General features: G+C 44.6%; 1 protein-coding gene across 1 annotated transcript in view; it reads left to right on the top strand.

The window, feature by feature from the left end:
- Positions 1–3,435: 3,435 nt before the first annotated feature.
- SMIM30 (small integral membrane protein 30) overlaps positions 3,436–21,263 on the top strand; it is a 31,193-nt gene continuing 13,365 nt past the window's right edge. Inside the window, exons 1-2 of the mRNA XM_040411160.1 lie at positions 3,436–3,585; positions 3,683–3,741. The gene's annotated coding sequence lies outside the window, so the exon portion shown is untranslated. The remainder of the gene's footprint in view (positions 3,586–3,682; positions 3,742–21,263) is intronic.

Below are 21,263 nucleotides of genomic sequence, written 5' to 3'. Positions count from 1 at the left end.
AAATGTTCAGGTTCGGGTCCGTGTCACGGACACCCCAAAATTCGGTACGAACCCGAACTATACAGTTCGGGTTCGCTCATCCCTACTCCCTACGTCTCTGAGTAACAAGTCAACTCGACTGCCTCCTCCCCGGCCCGCCCACTTCTCCCTACGGCTCCGAGTAACAAGTCAACCCGACTGCCTAACCACCCACCCAGCCCTGGCGCCCGCCCCACTCTTTGGTTCACACGCTCGCTCCCTGTCTGACCTCCAGCTGCAGGCACGCACCCGGCGTTGTACTTGTTCTCCGCTCTGCGCTTACGTGCTGCCCACCATCTGACCATCAGCCAGTGAGTGCACCTCCATACTGTCTTCTGAGAAAGGTATCTAAGCCTATCATGTGTAATACTTCTGTGAGGTGTATCCAGTACTATCATTTATGAAACAGTTTTCTAAGTCAGCTAAGTTTTTTATGTGTGTTAATATCTGTGAAGCATCTGTATCTAAGCTTATCATCTGATACTGATTTCATATGTGAAACCTGGGCCGCCGTATCTAAGCCTATCATGTGTTATATACTTTCTGCCCAGCTGCTGTATGTCATATGTGACACTGTCTTTTGAGAGGTGTATCTAAGTCTATCATGTGTGATACTATCATCTGAAAGGTATATCCAAGTCTATCACTGTCTTCTGAGAGGTGCATCTAGGAGTCTATCATATGTGATACTGTCTCCTGGGACACTGTATCTAAGCCTATCATGTGTTATATGTTCTGCTCAGTAGTGTTGGGTGCGAATATTCGAATCACGAATATTAATCACGAAATTAGGCACTTCGAGAATTCGTGAATATTTAGAACATAGTGATATATTTGTAATTTCGAATATTCTAGATTTTTTTTTCATCAGTAACCTCCCTTCTTGCTTGTGGGCCAATGAGAAGGCTGCAATGTCTTTGTCTGAGCTTAGCAACATCCCTAGCAACCAATAGGAAAGTTGCCTACCCCTTAATATATAAGAACCTCCCCAGCAGCCATTTTCTACAATTTTTTTAAGTGCTGAGAGAGACAGCAGTGTCATTGCTGTGCTCTGTGCTTTCCACTCATTGCATTAGATAGATAGTTAGTTAGCTTATATATATAATACAGATATTTAGTGGGAGATAGTCAGTGTAGGTTATATCCTGATATAGTGTAGCTGTTGCAGCACAGTGTGTTAGGTTCTGCTGTCCATATATACATGCAGACCTGCTAAAATGTGAAGTTTCACGTATTGCGCCAAAATATTTGCATCATACTGTCATCTGAAAGGTGTATCCATGTCTATCATGGTCTTCTGAGAGGTGTATTTAAGTCTATCATGTGTGATAATTACTTCTGTGAGGTGTATCTAAGCCTCTCATGTTCCCAGAATACTGTATAGCATTACATATGGCTACAATTTTATTTGATACTTTTGTGCTGATTCTTTTTCCCCCTCTATATTAAGGGACACTGTAGTCACCAGAACCACAACAGATAAACGTAGTAGTTCTGGTGTCTATATCATGTCTCTGCAAGCTTTTTAATGTAAACACTGCCTTTTCAGAAAAAAAGGCAGTATTTACATTACTGCCAAGAACACCTCTAGTGGCCACTCATCAGACGGCCACTGGAGGTGCTTCCTAGTCCAGTGTTGCACGCTAAACACTCCTCATAGAAATGCATTGATTGAAAGCATCTCTATGAAGCCATGCATGCGCTATAGCCTCCCAATGCTTCCCTATGCGAAAGCAGTGGGTTGGCTATGATATGCTCACACACTGCACATTCCTGTGCATTGTATACGAGGTGTGTGGATTATTATTTTTTTGCGTGTGTGTGTTGTGTGGTGGAGGGCTTGATACCATGCTATGGTGTGGGAAGGCAGAATCCAGGGGGGCCAAGTAAATTCTTGCCCAGGGTCCAATCAATATTAAATACAGCCCTGCAAACGTATGCCGGCTAGGCGCGTATTGCGGCCCACAAACAGTGGGTCGATAATATACGGGTCCAGGCCGTCTGTGCACAGCATCATGGAGGTTGCGGTGCAGAATGGAGGCATTGAACTCCACGGAAGCACTATGGCGTGCTTCCGTGGGGTTTCTCTCCGTGTCTCTACAACGCAAAAAAGTAGAACATGTCGGCATCTGTATGTGGAAAATGCACGGATGTTGACCGTGCATTGGGGACCACAAATTGCAGTCCTCAATGTATGGAACGGCCGGCACATGTTCATGTGCATGAGCCCTAAGGGGAGTAAAAGTTATTGTTAAAAAAGTTTAAAAAAAGTAAAAAAAATAACCATCAAAATATTAAGTTTAAATCACACCCCTTTTCCGAATTTTACATATGAAAATATATAAACATAATACAACAAAAAAATATGTAACAGGTATCACTGCGTCCGAAAATATCTTAACTATTAAAATATAAAAAACTTTTTCCTGCACGGTGTACGCTGTAACGGAAAAAAACACACGAGTCACCATATTTTGGTCACCTTATACCCAAAAAATATAATAACAGTGATGAAAATGTTGTATGCACCTCAAAAATTGTATCAAAAACCACAGTTCACCCTCCTCCCCCCCCAAAAAAAAGCCCTCATACTGCTCTGTGGATGGAAATATAACAGTTACATGCACACGACCGTGTGCCCCCCGTGGCCGTATTGCGGCCCGCACACAGCGGGTCCGCAATACACGGGCCCCGGCCGTGTGAATTCCGCATCACGGATCGCAGACCCATTCATTTGAATGGGTCCGTAATCATGGAGATTCAGAACGGAGGCACTGATCCGAACCCCACGGAAGCACTACAGAGTGCTTCCGTGGTGGTTCTGGCCGTGCCTCCGCACGGCAAAAAAGTAGCGCTGCAGAATATGAACGTCATGTGTGTTTTTTTTATTTTTTTATTTAACCCCACAAAGAATTGTATTACCATTTTCCAATGCAAAACATACTAAATTAAATGGTGCCATTAAAAAAAATACAATTTATCCCACGAAAAATAATCCCTCATATGGCTATATGAAGGGAAAATTTTAAAAAGTTCTGGCTAATGGAATGTGTGGAGGAAACAACAAAAATGTAGAAACGAAAATGTGCCAGTACTTAAATGTCAGATCCGACTTCTCCTCTTTTTCAAAAAGCTTGAAGAAACCCTGCACAGTGTGAACATATCCTTATTTCTGCAGATGTAAGCTTGGCTCATTTGACTAGATGACCCTGACTGACATCCAAGAGCTGTGTCTGGGCAGAGCATTGCCCACCATACAAACACATCCACTTATATGATGTCCAGCACAGAGCAGAGCACCATGCTGTTCTCACAACCGCAAGCACGTCTCCATTTGCATTGCCAGAACAGGATTTGGTCTGTTTACAGGCACGCCATGTTCATGAATCATCAGACACTGCGGCCTCCCACAGCACAGAAACTACTAGACCTAAAGCATGATGGGATTTGTAGTAGAAAGCACTTCCTTCTGCCATCTCTTCCTGAATGTAATAAGGAAAGAAACTCTGCCCTGTTTGTGCTGCTGCTGCTGCTGCATAAGTTTTATTTAGCAGGTTTTTTTTTCAGGTAATTCTACATTTTGGGACATTGGGCGTGACATGATTTGTGTTTGTAACTGGCCGTATAAAACTGTTGTTAACAAAGCTGCTTTTCTGAATTGTAGCTGCTGTCTTCCTGTAAGCACATGGGAGGGGGCTGCTGCTGCTCACGTCACTGACACAGGTGGGTCTTCTCACTTTTATGCATTTGTCACTTGTGTTATATAGTTATCACTTTTATCCTGTCTAGGATTATGGAGAACATACAGTAATGTGCGTTCACTACTCGTATTCTTATGTAGCACACAGGGTTAATAGATTATCATGCATTACTAGCTACTTCTAGCAATGAGGGTCGTACCAGCTTGTTACTCTGGTCTTTGATAGCCCTTATACTGCCGGAGGAAGCGCCAAACTAAGGGCTCATGCACACAAATTGGATGTTCTGCAGTCCACAAATTGCAGACACTGGCTGCGTGCATTCTGCAAGCGAAACGGAATGGCCGTCCCCTAATAGAACAGTCCTATCCTTGTCTGTAATGTGGACAATAATAGGACATGTTCTATGTTTTTGCGGAACAGCCATACAGACACCGAATGCACACTGAGACATTTGAATTTTTTTTTCTGTGTCTGTTCCGTTTTCAACAAGGAGAAAAAAAGTATGTTCGTGTGCATGAGGTCTAATGATGAGACACAATTTGCCGCACCTCCAGCAGTCCATGCATCTGGGGTGAAAACTACTCCAGCGTAAAGGTTAATAAATTTGCCCATGCGAAAAACATCCGTGCGACCAAATTTTGTGACACAGGCGTTAAAGTCGCATAGGGTCTTTTTTTTTTTTTTATGCCAAAAACATAGCAATGTTAGTAAATGACCCCCAATAACTTTTTAGGAGATTAGATGTAGCAATGTTTTTCTACATATGCCTTGCCTCTAATTACTCATAGTTCCAGAATAGAGTGGGGGTCATTTACAAACATGTAAAACACTGGTCTTTGATCCCCCCCCCCCCCCCCCCCCTGGGCTGCACCTAATTTGTGACTAGGATCATGCTGCATTATAAATTAGGTGCGTCCTCCTGAGTGGAGTACTTTTTTGCCAACATTTACACCTATTATCCCAAAAACAGCAATATACAGTATGTTTAACATGTAAGTAATGCTGCCACACTATGTTTCTCCTGACATTTAGTTTTGGCTTGTAGTGTGGCGTTTTACTTTCTATGGCTACTTTCACACTTGCGTTTGGTGCGGATCCGTCTCGGATCTGCACAGATAATACAACCTCATGCATCCGTTCAGAACGGATCCGTTAGTATTATCTTTAACATTGCCAAAACGGATCCTTCTTGAACACCGTTGAAAGTCAATGGGGGGGGCGGATCCGTTTTGCATTGTGTCAGTGAAAGCGGATCCGTCCCTGTTGACTTACATTGTGATCCGTTGGGCTCAGCTTCGTCAGACGGACACCAAAACGCTGCAGGCAGTGTTTTGGTGTCCCCTTCAGAGCGGAATGGAGACGGAACAGAGCCAAACTGATGCATTCTGAACGGATCCTTATCTATTCAGAATGCATTAGGGCAAAACTGATCCGTTTTAGACCGCTTGTGAGAGCCCTGAACGGAACTCGCAAACGGAAAACAAAACACCAGTGTGAAAGTAGCCATATAGAAAAGTCTATGGGAAAGAAGACAGAATATGCTGCAATTTCAGTTTACTACTGGCCAGAATGTAACATCTGCCCGCTGCTTTTTTTGCTCCATGTCAAACCAACCTTAGGCCTATTGCACACGGACGTTTTTTTTTCCCGTTTACTGGCCGTTTTTTGCGTTCCGTATACGGTCCGTATACGGAACCATTCATTTCAATGGGTCAGCAAAAAAAACGGAATGTACTCCGTATGCATTCCGTTTCCGTATTTCCGTTTTTCCGTTCCGTTTTAACATAGAACATGTCCTATTATTGCCCGCAAATCACAGTCCGTGGCTCCATTCAAGTCAATGGGTCCGCAAAAAAACGGAACACATACGGAAATGCATCCGTATGTCTTCCGTTTCCGTTCCGTTTTTTGCTGAACCATCTATTGAAAATGTTATGCCCAGCCCAATTTTATCTATGTAATTACTGTATACTGTATATGCCATACGGAAAAACGGAACAGAAACGGAAACACAACGGAAACAAAAAACGGAACAACGGATCCGTGAAAAACGGATCGCAAAACACTGAAAAAGCCATACGGTCGTGTGCAATAGGCCTTACAGGGTAGGACTACTAGACTATGAGAGGACACTGCAGCTCTAACGCAGTCAAGAGTCCTTTGTCCATGTTCCAGTATTTTGCATCAGCATTTGTTAGTCCTTATTCACATGTCCGTGCCCATTTGACAAAAAATTGTCAGTGTTTCATCTATGAAGACATGCGTAAAAGGTCTGTTTTTGGCACTTGTCTGTTTATTGCCATCCATTTGTCATTGGTATTCCACCTGCACTGCTGGCTTGAAAAGGGGATGTTCAAAGTATCTACCAACGGTCAGTGAAAACCACTGACAGAACATGGATCATGAACCCATATGGGGAGATTTACAAAGCATGTTGCACCGGAATTATGGCGTAAAATGCACCAAAAAGAATGGAGTTTGGATTTGCACCAAATATATCACCTGTTTTCTCCAGAATTTTCACCATAAAAATGTATCACGCCAGAAATGAGTTTTAAATGTCAAAGCCCCTATCACATTGGCGCGTATTACGCCTCATTTATCAACCTCTTATGGGCAAAAATTGCTCAAATTGTTGCAGACAATTAAGCCGGCTTATGTGGTGGTGTCTTGTGTAAAAAGTCGCATTTATGGAATAAAAATGCGACATTTTGTCAAAGTCGCATTCATGAAAAGTGAAACCAACTCTTGGTGGGAACAAGTGATAGGTAAGTATTAAAACAGGATGCAATTATTTTTTCTAATATGAGCTAAACAGGGTTTTGTCAGTAAACTGACATCCAACAATACCAAAAACGTCCCGAGTCTGGGACAAAGTCGCAATTTAACAGTGGAAATGTTGCAAATATTCTTCAAAAGTCTCAAGTGTAGTCTGGCAGGGGGGTGGCTGAAATGGCGCATTTTGGGTTAAAAAAGTCATATTTTAGTGCTGTTGGTGTTAAAATGTCACAAATCAAAATGTCACACATTTTAAAAAGTCACATGTGGTGTGCGCCTTTTTGATATGAGGTGAAACAAATCACCAGTTTTGATTTGTAACTTTAGAATTTTTTGGCGCAAATTACGCCATTATTGATGTCCCCCATAGACTTCAACTGGGATGTTTGGACCACACCATGGACCAAAGTAGTGCATGCTTCCATTGTTTTTCCACTGACCAAGAAAGGATGTGTGAATAAGCACATTAAAATCAATGGATATGTGTGCTGCCCATGAAGAACATGGACACCACATGTCTGTAACTCACTGATATGAGAATAAGCCCATAGCCTAAACTAGAAGTGGATAATAAACGGGGAAAAACGAAAGGTTGAGGCCTCTTGCACACGAACGCGTGCTGCCTGTGCCCGTGCTGCGGACTGCAAATTGCGGTCCACAATGCACGGGCACCGACCGTGAGCCAGCCGCATGCGGATCGCGACCCCATTCACTTGAATGGGGTTCGCGATCCGTCCATTCCGCAAAAAGATAGGATAAGTTCTATCTTTTTGCGGAACAGAAGCACGGAACGGAACCCCACAAAAGCACTCCGTAGTGCTTGCGTTCCGTTCCACAACGCATCTCTGGATTTGCGGACCCATTCAAGTGAATAGGTTCGCATCCATGATGCGGAATGCACACGGCCGCTGTCCCGTGTATTACGGACCCGCCATATGCGGGCCACAATAGGGCCATGGGAGACACACGTGTGCGAGAGGCCTAAGGCCTGTATTACATCAAAAGATTTTCTGACCAATGATGGGTCAGATGGCCAACTACACACACAGATCTTTTGTTATACACACCAACTATTGGTCTGATTGAACACACATTGCTCAGATAATCTGTTGGTGTAATACAGGCCTTAGTTCACTATTCAGTGTTTGGTCAGTGTTTTCTATTAGTGAAAATTAGCCAAAACCAGGTGCGGGTCAAAAATACAAAAACGGTGCAAATCTTTCCATTACACCATATCTATGTGTAGCCTCTAGTACTGGTTTTGGCATACAGTCACTGATAGAGATCACTGACCAAATCCCTGAAGTGTGAACTAGGCCTAAAATACAAAGATTTATAACGCTGTATTTTGGCTCCACATCTGGATTTGGCTTACAAATTCTGACCAAAATACTGCAGTGTAAGGCCTCATTCACATTTTCATTTTTCACTGGTGTGCTGTCCATGTTTTCTGATTGATTCTAATGTGTCTGTTCACATATCAGTAGTTTTTTACTGACCGTGGGTCAGTAGAAAACAAAAATCCGAGAAACATGTACTACTTTGGTCTATAGGTCTGAGAAAAAATACAGACACAGGACAGATGGCATCCGTATTTTGTCCATGTTTCATAGATTGTTCCTAGAAAATTCTCTTGAAATTAATTTTCAGCTGAGCATTGTCCATAGAAATACAAATAAGGCTACTTTCACACTCGCGTTTGGTGCGAATCCGTCATGGATCTGCACAAACGCATCCGTTCAGATAATATAACACACAGACCAAACACGGATCCTTCACGGATGAAACATTGACCATCTTGTCATTGATATTCTTTTTAGTGGGTGGCAACAGCACTATCCATCTCCTAGTAACAATAGCTTGGTGCCCATCCAATAGAAGCCTCTTCTGCCACGAGGCCTTTTGGCCCCTTGCAGACGAGCGTGTCCGGATGCGTCCCGGGTGCATTGCGGCAAACCCGCACGAGTAGGTACGCAATTGCAGTCAGTTTGGACTGCTATTGCATTCCGTTGTTCAGTTTTTATCGCGCGGGTGCAATGCGTTTTGCACGCGCGTGATAAAAAACTGAATGTGGTACCCAGACCCGAACTTCTTCACTGAAGTTCAAGTTTGGGTTCGGTGTTGTGTAGATGTAATTACTTTCCCTTATAACATGGTTATAAGGGAAAATAATAGCATTCTTTAATACAGAATGCTTAGTACAAGGTCAATTGAGGGTTTAAATTTTTTTTTAACTCGCCTCCTTTAAATTGATCGCGTAGCTGCCAGTCTCCTGTTCTTTCTTCAGGACCTGTCGAAGGACCTGTGGTGACGTCACTGAGGTCATCACATGGTCCAATCACATGGTCCATCACCATGGTGATGGACCATGTGATTGGGCCATGTGATGTGATGTCACCACAGGTCCTTTAGCCGGCAGCTCATGATTAAAGAAGTAAGAGATCAGCAACTACTCGATCAAGAGGAGGAGGTGAGTTAATTTAATTTTTTATTTTTTCCCCGGCGCCTCCACAACGGCACTCCAGGAGGGTGTCCCCGCCTCCCCAGGACAGGAAACAACGTAGAAGCTTAAGTTTAAAAGGCCCCCTCCCATTACCTGCTTCAGTTTGTTGTTTCCTGTCCTCGGGATCGCGTGGAAGCCGCTCCTGCTACGGCGGGGATTTAATGCGCACTGCCTGGAGGATTTCCCCGTTCGGGAGGGCCGTGCAGAGGTAGAGGGTATCGGACTGCCCTGTACCTTAAGCGTAAGTCCGTCCATGAAGGCAGCCACGGGCCTCCGTTCCTCATTTTCATTAAAGGAACGAGGGATCAAGCGCGCATGCACATGCACAGGCGGAAGTGAGCTCTCCAGTCCTCGGCGTCACTTCTGGTGGCGTGTGACGTCAGAGGACTGGCGGATATAGAGCTGGGAAGCGAGGAGTCGGCGTCCTGCTTCGCTGGGTGACATGTCGACTCCCGTGGAAGCTCCTGAGACTCGCAAGCCTGTGGATCCTGCCGCCCAGAGCCTGGTAAGCCTCCTTCCCTTATGTATTAACCCCGTTTAGGGTGGGTGGAAGAGTGCACACTATCCCCACTATTTCCCTCACTGGTGGTAGCGTAGGCTATTACATGCCCTAAAAAAGCTTTAAATATTACCTTTCAGGGCCAGGACACCAGCACCAGAAGATCTGGGGAATCTTTGTCTAAAAAAAGATGTGCTATGTGCAAAAAATCCCTACCCTCTAAAACCAAAAAATCACTATGTCCCAAGTGTACGGACAAGATAGTGTCGGAGGAATCGCCCTCTCTTCTTGAATCTATTCGTGGTATGATTAAAGAGGAGGTGAATTCGGCAATTGATGCAAGACTCCCTCCGTGTTCTCCTCAGCCCTCCACCTCGCAAAAATCTCAGGTGTCGCACCATCAGCCGGAGCCTGACTCCGAAGAGGGAGAGGTAGTGTCTCTGGAGGAATCCGAGTCCTCTGAGGAAGAATCAGGGAAACCCCTCTGTAGCCCAAAAGAGACCGAGAGATTATTAAGGACCATTAGGGCCACAATGAAAATTGAAGAGACCAAGGAGCCTCAGTCTGTGCAGGACAAAATGTTCCAGGGGCTGGGAGAGAAAAAGAGGAAAGTTTTTCCCGTCCATAATAATATTAAAACTTTAATTAAAAAAGAATGGAAAGACCCGGAGAAAAATAATTTAATACCGGCCTCCTTTAAAAGGAAATACCCATTCCTGGAAGAGGATTCAGTTCTTTGGGACAAGACACCTAGAATTGATGCGCCGGTTGCCAGAATATCCAAGAAAACGTGTCTTCCCTTTGAGGACATGGGCCTGCTGAAAGATCCCATGGATAAAAAATGTGAGGGACTATTAAAACGAACCTGGGAGACAAACACAGCCATGCTCAGGCCCAGTATAGCAGCTACTTGCAGATCAAGATCCCTGTCAATATGGCTAGACCAATTAGAAGAACACCTGGCAGTAGGGACTTCTAGGGAAGAAATCCTGGCCTCAATACCTACCCTTAAGCAGGCATGTAATTTTTTTGTCAGACGCATCAGCAGATCTGGTGAAATTATCAGCTAGATCCGCGGCCCTCTCCAATTCCACAAGAAGAGCTGTGTGGCTTAGATCTTGGACGGGAGACGCCAGCTCAAAGAGTAGGCTATGCACCATTCCGTGTGAGGGGGATAAGCTTTTTGGTTCAGTTCTTGAGGACATTTTAGAGAAAGCGTCTGACAAAAAGAAAGGGTTTCCATCAGAATCAAAATTCTACCAACAACGTCGGTCCTTTCGTAGCCAAAGGAGAAATAGAACAGACCAGAAGAGGAAGGATAACACCAATAGATGGCAATCCTCCAGAGGGAGAGGGAGGGGGTTCCTTTTTAACCCCGAGTCCACCTCTAAGCCCAGTCAATGACGCCAGGCATTAAGAAGGTTTACCACACCTTGGGGGAAGGTCTCGTCCGCCCCTTGGATCATAAACACCATATCCATGAGGTACGAGCTAGAATTCGATACGGCTCCTCCGGAGCATTTCTCTATCAACAGACCATTAAAAAAAACAGAAAGCCAACAGGCCTTAGAGTCAGAGATATCATCTCTCTTAAAAAAGGAAGTTATTGTACCAGTCCCAGAAGGTCAGGAGAGGCAAGGGTTCTATTCCCCCATATTCCTTATTCAAAAACCCAACAAATCCTTCAGGTTAATAATCAATTTAAAAAAACTGAACAAATATATGACCTACAAAAAATTCAAAATGGAGTCGATCAAATCCACAGTAAATCTCCTACCCAAAAATTGCTACATGGTAACTATAGACCTTGCGGACGCATACTACCATGTTCCCATACACAGAGCCTACCAAAAATATCTCAGGATAGCCCTCCTTCTAGGAGGTCAGGAGTTTCACTTCCAGTTTCAAGCCCTTCCCTTTGGGATATCATCCGCCCCAAGAATTTTCTCGAAAATCATGGTCGAAGTGACAGGGTTCCTACACCTTCAGGGTATCCTAGTAGTCCCATACCTAGATGACCTCCTGATAGCGGGCTCATCTCTTCAGGTTCTCCAGGGTCATCTACAGCTGGTGCAGGAGAAACTGACCGAGCTAGGTTGGCTAATAAATACCCAAAAATCCGACTTAGTTCCCAGTCAACTGAAAAAATTTCTAGGGATACTATTAGATTCACACAATCTCATGTCCTTCCTGCCCCCAGAAAAACTGATAAACATAGGTCAAAAAGTCTCCAAAATTTGCGAAGCAAAGAAAGTGACCATAAGAGACATCATGAGACTGTTAGGTCATCTGACATCCACTATTCCCACAGTGCGATGGGCACAACATCACACGAGAAAATTGCAAAGGTTTCTCCTAGAATCCTGGGACGGAGAACAAAGCTCCCTAAACAGGAAGGTAGGAATTCCACTAAGAGTGAAAATATCTCTCCTGTGGTGGAAAATAAAAAGAAACCAGCAAAAAGGAGTCTTTTTGCGACCGATAAACCAGATCACTATAACCACCGACGCCAGCAGCCGGGGCTGGGGAGCCCATACAGGGAGTCATGTAATCCAAGGCTCCTGGATCCCAGAGATGTCAACAGTTTCCTCAAACGTAAGAGATCTGTTGGCAGGTCAATACTGGTCTCTCCCATCATATCCGGGACTACTACGTCAGGGGCCGGTACTTCATCCAGAGGTAGCAAACCTTCACTTAACGGCATGGAAAGTGAACGGGTTCACTTACAGCAAAGAGGTCTATCAGATTCCGTAATATCTACCCTACTATGCAGTAAAAAGGCCTCTACCTCTCGGATCTACAGGGAGTGCAGAATTATTAGGCAAGTTGTATTTTTGAGGATTAATTTTATTATTGAACAACAACCATGTTCTCAATGAACCCAAAAAACTCATTAATATCAAAGCTGAATATTTTTGGAAGTAGTTTTAGTTTGTTTTTAGTTTTAGCTATTTTAGGGGGATATCTGTGTGTGCAGGTGACTATTACTGTGCATAATTATTAGGCAACTTAACAAAAAACAAATATATACCCATTTCAATTATTTATTTTTACCAGTGAAACCAATATAACATCTCAACATTCACAAATATACATTTCTGACATTCAAAAACAAATCAGTGACCAATATAGCCACCTTTCTTTGCAAGGACACTCAAAAGCCTGCCATCCATGGATTCTGTCAGTGTTTTGATCTGTTCACCATCAACATTGCGTGCAGCAGCAACCACAGCCTCCCAGACACTGTTCAGAGAGGTGTACTGCTTTCCCTCCTTGTAAATCTCACATTTGATGATGGACCACAGGTTCTCAATGGGGTTCAGATCAGGTGAACAAGGAGGCCATGTCATTAGATTTTCTTCTTTTATACCCTTTCTTGCCAGCCACGCTGTGGAGTACTTGGACGCATGTGATGGAGCATTGTCCTGCATGAAAATCATGTTTTTCTTGAAGGATGCAGACTTCTTCCTGTACCACTGCTTGAAGAAGGTGTCTTCCAGAAACTGGCAGTAGGACTGGGAGTTGAGCTTGACTCCATCCTCAACCCGAAAAGGCCCCACAAGCTCATCTTTGATGGTACCAGCCCAAACCAGTACTCCACCTCCACCTTGCTGGCGTCTGAGTCGGACTGGAGCTCTCTGCCCTTTACCAATCCAGCCAGGGGCCCATCCATCTGGCCCATCAAGACTCACTCTCATTTCATCAGTCCATAAAACCTTAGAAAAATCAGTCTTGAGATATTTCTTGGCCCAGTCTTGACGTTTCAGCTTGTGTGTCTTGTTCAGTGGTGGTCATCTTTCAGCCTTTCTTACCTTGGCCATGTCTCTGAGTATTGCACACCTTGTGCTTTTGGGCACTCCAGTGATGTTGCAGCTCTGAAATATGGCCAAACTGGTGGCAAGTGGCATCTTGGCAGCTGCACGCTTGACTTTTCTCAGTTCATGGGCAGTTATTTTGCGCCTTGGTTTTTCCACACGCTTCTTGCGACCCTGTTGAATATTTTGAATTTTGATTGTTCAATGATCACGCTTCAGAAGCTTTGCAATTTTAAGAGTGCTGCATCCCTCTGCAAGATATCTCACTATTTTTGACCTTTCTGAGCCTGTCAAGTCCTTCTTTTGACCCATTTTGCCAAAGGAAAGGAAGTTGCCTAATAATTATGCACACCTGATATAGGGTGTTGATGTCATTAGACCACACCCCTTCTCATTACAGAGATGCACATCACCTAATATGCTTAATTGGTAGTAGGCTTTCGAGCCTATACAGCTTGGAGTAAGACAACATGCATAAAGAGGATGATGTGGTCAAAATACTCATTTGCCTAATAATTCTGCACTCCCTGTATAAAAGAACTTGAAGCCTTCCTAGGATTTGCAGGAGACAGGATATACTACAGTCAGGAAACTAATATCCCACTCATACTGGACTTTTTACAGGCAGGCCTGGATAAAGGCCTCAGACCCAACACCATAAAGGTACAAGTCTCAGCATTAAGTAGCTTCCTTGATGTAAAATTGGCAGACCTTCCATTAATAAAGAGGTTCATAAAAGGAGCATTCAGAAAATGCCCATTCATTCATTCGACCATTCCCCCGTAGGACTTGAACCTAGTGTTAGAAGTCCTAATGGAGGCATCCTTTGAGCCTTTAGAAGAGATCTCACTTAAACTTCTCTCCTTAAAGACTGCCTTTCTGCTGGCTATAACATCAGCCAAAAGGGTAGGTGAGATTCAGGCATTCTCCTGTAAAGCACCTTATTTTACAGTTTTAGAAGACCGGATTATTCTTAGACACACCCCAATGTTTCTACCCAAAGTGGCCTCAAGGTTCCACCGCCAACAGGAGGTGTCACTTCCATCCTTTTGTGAGAATCCAACTTCTGATCTGGAGAGGAAATTCCATAACCTGGATGTCAGGAGATGTCTACTAACGTACCTAGAAATCTCAGCGACATTCAGAAAATCGGACCATATCCTCCTTCAATATCAGGGCCAGTGCAAGGGATCAGCGGCAAGCAAAGGCACTATATCCAGATGGATCCGGAACACCATTGAATTTTGCTATCTGCAGAGGAACTTGACCCCTCCTGAAGGGATAAAAGCACTCTACCAGAGCTGTGTCTGCCTCATGGGCGGAAAACGCCTCGGCCTCAGTAGAGCAAATATGTACAGCAGCTACATGGAAAAATCCAAATACTTTCTTTAGACATTATAAGTTAGATATACTCAGAAGTCATGAGTTAACATATGGCAGAAAAGTTTTATCTGCAGTAGTCCCACCCTAGAGTTTATTTCTCTATTAATCCTTCTGGAGTGCTGTTGTGGAGGCGCCGGGGAAAAGAGACGATTACTCTTACCGGTAATTGGATTTTCCAATAGCCTCCACAACGGCACTGGATTCCCTACCCAAGTGGTATAATTTATGTGAAATGTTATGTTACTCATGTTATGTTGTCATTATGTCAATACAGTTTTGAACCAACTAACTAACTAACTAACCAACCGAGTCCTATCTCATTAACTGAAGCAGGTAAGGGGGGGGGGGGCCTTTTAAACTTAAGCTTCTACGTTGTTTCCTGTCCTGGGGAGGCGGGGACACCCTCCTGGAGTGCCGTTGTGGAGGCTATTGGAAAATCCAATTACTGGTAAGAGTAATCGTCTCTTTTTTTTAACCCTCAATTAACCTTCTACTAAGCATTCTGTATTAAACAATGCTATTATTTTTCCCTTATAACCATGTTATAAGGGAAAATAATACAGTGAATAGACTGTCATCTTAGCAACCATGCGTGAAAATCGCACCGCATCCGCACTTGCTTGCGGATGCTTGAGATTTTCACGCAGTCCAATTCACTTCTATGGGGCCTGTGTTGCGTGGAAAACGCACAATATAGAGCATGCTGCGGTTTTCACGCAACGCACAAGTGAGCGGTGATTTTCACGCATCATGTGCACAGCCCCATAGAAGTGAATGGGTCCGGATTCAGTGCGGGTGCAATGCGTTTACCTCACGCATTGCACCCTCGCGGAAATCTCGCCCGTGTGAAAGGAGCCTTAGGCAACCTTAAGGGTCCATTCACACATCCGTGTGTGTTTTGCGGATCCACGGATCCGCAAAACACGGACAGCGGCAATGTGCGTTCCGCATTTTGCAGACCGCACATTGCCGGCACTAATAGAATATGCCTATTCTTGTCCACAATTGCATTGTGCTTCCCCAATAGAAATGAATGGGTCCACAATTCCGGAACGAAATTGCAGACGTGTGAATGGACCCTAATTCAGTATATCAGGACAGTGCACAAAATTTTACTGCAGTTCGATAGTCTTTATTTTTATCCGCCAAAGCTTATAGGTCTTGCAGCTCATGCACACGACTATGAACGGCCAGGGAAACACGGTCTATATATTGTCGGCCTGATAAAATGCTACATGCAGCAGTATTTGTTCAGTCGAAACACAGCTGGTTCACAGCCGTATACCATTGTAGTTAACAGGCATCTAGCAGTACACAGTCGTGTCCAGAAATGCTGGATATGGTGAGCTCCGGTAGCCTGATTACCAACACAACTGTGAATGAAGCCTAAGAGTGGCCTAAGGAGCCAGTCACTTGACACTAGAATTTATGGGGCAGATTTACCAATGCTTTCTAAGGGCTCATGCACACGACCGTGTGCTGGCTGTTCCCAAAAACAAAGCCCGAAAACTATAGGCTGGTAAATTTAACATCTGTCGTGGGTAAACTGTTTGAAGGTTTTCTAAGAGATGCTATCTTGGAGTACCTCAATGAAAATAAGCAAATAACGCCATAACAGCATGGCTTCATAAGGGATCGAGTCATGTCAAACTAATTTAATCAGTTTCTATGAGGAGGTAAGTTCTAGACTTGACAGCGGCGAATCAATGGATATCGTATATCTGGACTTCTCCAAAGCATTTGACACTGTACCACATAAAAGGTTAGTGGGTGGTTATTAACGGTACATACTCAAATTGGGTCACTGTCACTAGTGGGGTACCTCAGGGGTCAGTATTGGGCCCTATTCTCTTCAATATATTTATTAATGATCTTGTAGAAGGCTTGCATAGTAAAGTGTCAATTTTTGCAGATGACACTAAACTGTGTAAAGTAATTGACAGGGAAGAGGGCAGTATACCGCAACAGAGGGATCTGGATAGATTGGAGGCTTGGGCAGATAAGTGGCAGATGAGGTTTAACACTGACAAATGTAAGGTTATGCACATGGGAAGGAATAATGCAAGTCACCAGTACATACTAAATGGTAAAATACTGGGTAACACTGACATGGAAAAGGACCTAGGAATTTTAGTGAACAGCAAACTAAGCTGCAGAAACCAGTGTCAGGCAGCTGCTGCCAAAGCCAATAAGATAATGGGTTGCATCAAAAGGGGCATAGATGCCCGTGATAAGAACATAGTCCTGCCACTTTACAAATCACTAGTCAGACCACACATGGAGTACTGTGTACAGTTCTGGGCTCCTGTGAACAAGGCAGACATAGCAGAGCTGGAGAGGGTTCAGAGGAGGGCAACTTAAGTAATAACTGGAATGGATGGACTACAGTACCCTGAAAGATTATCAAAATTAGGGTTATTCAGTTTAGAAAAAAGACGACTGAGGGGATATCTAATAACTATGTATAATGTATAAATATATCAGGGGTCAGTACAGAGATCTCTCCCATCATCTATTTATCCCCAGGACTGTGACGAGGGGAAATGCTCTGCGTCTGGAGGAAAGAAGGTTTGTACACAAACATAGAAGAGGATTCTTTACGGTAAGAGCAGTGAGACTATGGAACTCTCTGCCTGAGGAGGTGGTGATGGGGAGTTCACTAAAAGAGTTCAAGAGGGGCCTGGATGTATTTCTGGAGTATAATAATATTACAGGCTATAGCTACTAGAGAGCTACTGGGTCGTTGATCCAGGGAGTTATTCCAATTTTTTATTTTTATTTTTTCATTTTTTTTTTTCCCTTTTTTTTTTTTTTTCATTAAGTGGGGAAAATTGGCTTCTACCTCACGCGTGTTGTTGTTTTTTGTTGTGTGTTTTTTGACTTCCTCTGGATCAACTTGCAGGATAACAGGCCGACCTGGATGGACAGATGTCTTTTTTCGCCCTTATAAACTATGAATGGACCTTTTTTTTTTCTGCTCCCTGAGGCAAAAAGTGGATGAAATACCCCCAGGAAAAAAAAAGGTTGCAGACTTCCAATGTTGCAGATCTGGACATGTAAATGGTAAAATCTTTGGTCAAACTTGGGGAAGTCTTCATAGCAAAACCCACTGTAGAACATTAGGAATTTGCTGCAGCCTTTGGGGTGTGCGAGCTGTGTGGCCGCACAGGGTCCCATGGCAACAGGGGCGCCCGGCGGCCAGGCTGTGCCGACAGCGAGGAGGCTCCTTGCACGCTTCTCATTTAGGAGATTCGAATCTGACGAATCCCAGGCATAGTCATCTGTATTGCCGTTTTCAGCTCTGCTATATCTATATATCTCTAAGTATTACTATACAGTAGATAGATATATAGAGATATAGCAGAGCTGAGTGTGCTGCGGCAGCTGTCATGTGTATAGATGTAGCAGAGCCGGGTGTGCTGCGGCAGCTGTCATGTGTATAGATGTAGCAGAGCCGGGTGTGCCTAGCCTCTGATAAAGAAGGTCGTGGGTTTGAGTCCCAACAGAAACTTTTCTGAGATACAGGCTAAATTAGAATACACAAGCACTGACTCCATATATGGACATACAGCTCGGGACACATGCCGGAAGAGGCTGACATGGAGGTAAGTATAAGTGTTTTTTTTTTTTTAATACCAAACTGTTACTGCCACATGGGGGGAGCAGGAGGCATTTGATACTGGCACATAGGGGGAGGGGGGTTGGCACTATGATACTGGCACATGTGGGGGGGGGGAGGAGAGAGGCACTTGATACTGGCACATTGGGAGGGGGGGGAGAGATGGCATTATGATACTGGCACATATGGGGGGGTGGGAAGGAGAGAGGCACTTGATACTGGCACATTGGGGGGAGATGGCACTGATACTGGGACATGGGGGGGAGGAGAGAGGCACTTGATACTGACACTTTTGGGGGGGAGAGATGGCACTATGATAATGGGACATGTGGGAGGAGGAGAGAGGCACTTGATACTGGCACATTGGGGGGGAGAGATGGCACTATGATACTGGGACATGTGGGGGGGAGGTGAGAGGCACTTGATACTGGCACATGATGGAGGGGCATCTATGGGGACACTTACTGGCACATTATTGGGGAGCAATATGGGGGTCCCTTTTTACTGGCACATTATAAGGCCCTTAATACCCAGTGTCACCCATAGCCAGTCTCCTGCCCCCCTTAATCATACCCAGTGTCACCTTTGCCCAGTCCCCTGCCCCTTAATCATACCCAGTGTCTGTCACCCTTAATTTAAGGGGGGTAGGGTCTAATTGAGGGGGCAGGGGACTGGGTAAGGGTGACACTGGGTATGATTGTACTTGTTTGCACTTACATTATCTGTAATAAAAAAAAACTGTTTGTTACAAAGATTTTTTTCCTCTTTGTGTATGTTTAGGTGAACCGGGAAGGGGGGGGGGGGGGGCACCACAAGATTAGCTCGCACAGGGCGCCTGAACACCTAAGGCCAGCCCTGCTCCCTCGCCCCACAGAGATTGTACTTGCCTGGCTCCTCGCCACCTGCATAGCTTCTGGTGCCCGCATGGCCGCCACTGCATCGTGGGTGATGCTAGGGAGGTTCGTTCCCGTCACAGCCGGCTATTGGCGAGGTAGGTATATGGGCCAGGTAGGTATAGCCTCGGTCAGGGGCCCAGGCGTATAGGGAGGCATTTTAGGGGTTGGATAACCCCTTTAAATGTGCATTAATAAATTTACTAAAGTGTCTGTATGCTTTCTACCTGTATATTAGTCCGTAAATTCATTATTTGGTGCAATTTGGACCTTAACATATCTATAATCTCATGATTTATATGCTATTTAAAGGGGTTATCCAAGACCTATAATGCTCCCCCATATGCTCGGGGCCCTTCACACAGATTGTACCTACTTTGCTCCCCGGGACCCGTGTCGCTTCTGATAGCCGCACAGCCGCCACTGCATCTCCCCGTCGCACGCATGAAAACATCCGGCGATTTGGGGGGGCGGGGCGGTTTGCGGCACAGCCAATAGCAGGCCGCGACTGGAACGAACCTCCCGAGCATCATCCGTTAACATCGTGGCCTGCCATTGGCTAACCCCCACGTCGCCAGACAGGAAGAAGCAGCGGAGGCCGTACAGGCATCAGAAATGACGCGGGTGCTGGGAAGCGAGGTAAGTATTACCTGTATGAGGGGCCTAGGCATATAGGAGGACATTATAGGTTTTGGATAACCCCAAGGACTCCACATGCTGTAAAAATAAAGGAACTCACACTCCCCCAACCAATCCTCAGCTGCCGCATTTCTGACAGAGTCAGTAATTATGCTTTGGATGGAGTTAGGGGTGTGGCTTAGTATGAAAAAATTGTGGTGACGTATGCCAGCATATATTGTCCCTCTTTGTGATTTTTAAAATTTGGGAGGTACAGTATGACTAAATGTTATGAGAGATTTTTTTTTAACATGTATCTCATCCATTTACATATGACATCCAAACCTCGCCAACTTATCCACAAGTCATGTACATGATTTATCACACCCCAAAGTGAATATACACTGCGTGCAGAATTAGGCAAATGAGTATTTTGACCACATCATCCTCTTTATGCATGTTGTCTTACTCCAAGCTGTATAGGCTCGAAAGCCTACTACCAATTAAGCATATTAGGTGATGTGCATCTCTGTAATGAGAAGGGGTGTGGTCTAATGACATCAACACCCTATATCAGGTGTGCATAATTATTAGGCAACTTCCTTTCCTTTGGCAAAATGGGTCAAAAGAAGGACTTGACAGGCTCAGAAAAGTCAAAAATAGTGAGATATCTTGCAGAGGGATGCAGCACTCTTAAAATTGCAAAGCTTCTGAAGCGTGATCATCGAACAATCAAGCGTTTCATTCAAAATAGTCAACAGGGTCGCAAGGAGCGTGTGGAAAAACCAAGGCACAAAATAACTGCCCATGAACTGAGAAAAGTCAAGCGTGCAGCTGCCAAGATGCCACTTGCCACCAGTTTGGCCATATTTCAGAGCTGCAACATCACTGGAGTGCCCAAAAGCACAAGGTGTGCAATACTCAGAGACATGGCCAAGGTAAGAAAGGCTGAAAGACGACCACCACTGAACAAGACACACAAGCTGAAACGTCAAGACTGGGCCAAGAAATATCTCAAGACTGATTTTTCTAAGGTTTTATGGACTGATGAAATGAGAGTGAGTCTTGATGGGCCAGATGGATGGGCCCTTGGCTGGATTGGTAAAGGGCAGAGAGCTCCAGTCCAACTCAGACGCCAGCAAGGTGGAGGTGGAGTACTGTTTTGGGCTGGTATCATCAAAGATGAGCTTGTGGGGCCTTTTCGGGTTGAGGATGGAGTCAAGCTCAACTCCCAGTCCTACTGCCAGTTTCTGGAAGACACCTTCTTCAAGCAGTGGTACAGGAAGAAGTCTGCATCCTTCAAGAAAAACATGATTTTCATGCAGGACAATGCTCCATCACATGCGTCCAAGTACTCCACAGCGTGGCTGGCAAGAAAGGGTATAAAAGAAGAAAATCTAATGACATGGCCTCCTTGTTCACCTGATCTGAACCCC

This window comes from Bufo bufo, chromosome 1 (assembly GCF_905171765.1).
Source record: "Bufo bufo chromosome 1, aBufBuf1.1, whole genome shotgun sequence".
NCBI classification, from domain to species: Eukaryota; Metazoa; Chordata; class Amphibia; order Anura; family Bufonidae; genus Bufo; species Bufo bufo.
This window is presented reverse-complemented; position numbering and strand designations above follow the sequence as displayed.